Source organism: Biomphalaria glabrata, chromosome 1 (assembly GCF_947242115.1).
Source record: "Biomphalaria glabrata chromosome 1, xgBioGlab47.1, whole genome shotgun sequence".
In the NCBI taxonomy this organism is placed as follows: Eukaryota; Metazoa; Mollusca; class Gastropoda; family Planorbidae; genus Biomphalaria; species Biomphalaria glabrata.
The window spans coordinates 6,165,463-6,168,251 of record NC_074711.1 but is presented as its reverse complement, the minus strand read 5'-3'; the positions used below and the strand labels follow the sequence as shown (position 1 = coordinate 6,168,251).

At 34.4% G+C, this 2,789-nt stretch overlaps 1 long non-coding RNA gene across 1 annotated transcript; it reads right to left on the bottom strand.

Annotated features, from left to right (window-relative positions):
* Positions 1-1,053: 1,053 nt before the first annotated feature.
* Positions 1,054-2,401, bottom strand: LOC106050574 (uncharacterized). Its single transcript, XR_001214718.2, has 2 exons — positions 2,266-2,401; positions 1,054-1,402 (listed from the first exon to the last, which is right to left on the bottom strand). It is a non-coding gene; the product is annotated as an uncharacterized LOC106050574 (long non-coding RNA).
* Between the last annotated feature and the right edge of the window lie 388 nt (positions 2,402-2,789).

Below are 2,789 nucleotides of genomic sequence, written 5' to 3'. Positions count from 1 at the left end.
TGGTCACCACTAGATATAACATTTCCACATGTCAACAAAAGAAAGAAACAATGGTCTTCTAACATATGTAGGCTAATCTAACTAGTACCGGTAGATCTAAATATTTTTAAATAAACCTTGAATCATAGTAGAGACTTAAAATTAGAATTAGGCGAGAAGACGTAGAGCCATAGAGTTCTGATTGAGATTTCATTCACGTTTCCCAATTAGTTTTCACTAAAAAAAGAAAAAAATATAAGAGAGTCCTTTGCGAGACCCCCACCAATCGGACACCAAGGCAGCTGCCAAGTTTGCCAGTGACTAAGGAAGGCCCAGCCACACGATTTGGGTGGGTTATAGATCGAGTGTAGCTTGATCAAGAAAAGAAAACTGCTCCTCTATTGCACTAAATTTGTTTAACAATGTGTGGTTGGGAGTAGGTAGCGATTCCACCAACCGCTTCCCCCTCTCTTATCATAAGTCTAATAGTATTACATTCTGTTATGGAGTCCGAGACAGTTTTTTTCTCCTACCGTACCGGTGGCTATTTTCTCCCTTTCTTCTTCTGTACCTTTCAACACATACGACCGTAGTCTTCACGGCAGAACTAGGTGCTTTAAGTACAAACGCTTGTTTGCATTCTGAATGAGTTTCACGATTAGATCTGTCTTTTTTTTTTTTCACTCTTAAATTACCTATGATAACTCCCTCCGTCCGAGTTGCAAAAATAAAGAGCGATCTTTCGATTGTGTCCAAACTCTTAAGCGTGCTCTATCCCTTCGATAGCTACTACAGAGTAGATTACTCCCCCCCCCCCTTTTTTTTTTAAACGTGAGGTAGAAATAAAAAAAAAGAGTGCTATTGCAACGGTCCTGCCCTGCTAGTTAGTGACTACGTGTTCTCCCCCACCCCTCCTTCTTGTTTTCTCGTGGACTATCCACAGAATGATCCTTCCTTTACTTCTTACTACTCGTTTAAACTGTTGAGGGAAGAAGAGAATTATATATAGATTCTATAGATAGGTAGATATAAGCTGTTAGAAACAAATACATAAATACAAACAAAAAATTTGGCAATTTTTTTAGAAATTTAATTTATTAATTAAACTCTATTTTAAAAAAACTCAAGAATCAATTGTTCATTGGGTTTTTAAAAACAATCTTGATCGTTGTCGGACAACAAAATTATTGGTAATTAGATCAGTAATCTTCCTGCGGACTTCTAGGAACAAATCGTCATTCCTTATTCCAGCAGCTCCTATTATGACTCTGTATCTACGAAGAATGGATCTATATATGAAAGTTTCAGTGACGCCCACAAGAGGCTTTGAAAGTACAATGCTTAGTACAACTCCTGAAGTTACAACATCTTGGACAGTAAATGCAACCAACACTGGGTTTGTTACTACTTGCCTGGCAGGCATCTGAAAAAAAAAAAGTTTAAGACTAATTAAAGGGGTGGTTAAGTAAATCTAAATGAAAAACAGTTTCTTCTTGTTTTTTAATCTCTAAAGTTGAGATTCTTTTTTCTCACCACCCAATAAAACCGGCTAAACAAAATAGCTAAGCAAGCGGCAACATAGTCTAGAATAATTAGATCTAAGTCCGCCTGAAAAAACGTCGTTTTTTTTTTTTTTTTGTTCCACTTCGCCGCGAAACGAGGCTAGGCTATTTCATTTTCTATTTAAAAGCTTCCGGCTTCTTGGAAATATAAGTCGTATATAGTCGTGTGATTCACCGTTGTTCTCAATAAAATCGTTCGCGCGGCCCCCTTTTCCCGCTTTTTAACTAATTATGATTATCCTATTTTTTTAAATTCTTTTTTTTTTGTCATTTATTTCTAAAATTTATTTCGATGTCAATAGTTGGTCACATGAGTGGGTCCAACCAATCATCTGGTCCCTACCGTCTACCGGGTCAAACGAATTTTTCTTATCAATGTAGACCTACATCTATATAGAATTAAACATTTATATTTTAAAAAATCACGAATAATAATTATATTGCATTTTAAAATGTTGATACATAATTAAAAGCTAAATAATATTTAGATCTAGATTTAAAAAAAAGACAATCTTAGACAAGACAAAATAATCGAAAGTGAGGGGGGGGGGGGAAGTAAAATACCGCCATTACCGGTACAAAGTCAAAGGGTTCAAAGGCAAAGATAGGTCAAATAAAATAAACAAAAAATTGGTAAAACTTTTTAACTAATAATGATTATCCTATTTTTAAAATTCTTTTGTTTTTGTTATTTATTTCTAAAAACATCAAAGTAAATAACTACCTTTGCTAAATTAGAATCTAGATAAAAATAATGAGATATTTATTCTTCAACTTGGTTATACGACAGTAACGACTCAATAGATAAACTCTGTGCGTTCAATACAGCGTTCGCACCGCACTTAGATGTACCTTTTTTTGGTAAAACCATGGAACTATACTAAAGGGATGACGAGTTTTTTTTTTTTACAAAGCCGTATAGAAAACAGGTTCTTTGCGCGTGTCTTGCGCATCCTGCAATGCCTACAAAATAAAATGATGGAAATAAAGAATGATTTTACGCTTCGAACGCGCGCAATTTAGCCCTGTTGCTTAGAATTTTTTTTTTTATAAACATATCGATAAAAACTTTATCCATTTATAAGAGACTTATTTATCCAGACATAATTTATTAGAGTAAGATATTATCACAAATGAATTTATTTTTGATCACCCTTCGCGTCAAATTCACTCAAACTTAGTATATGCTTCTGTTTTGAAGTTGCCATTCGTTTAGTAAATTTCATGTTAGGTATTTTCTACTAGATC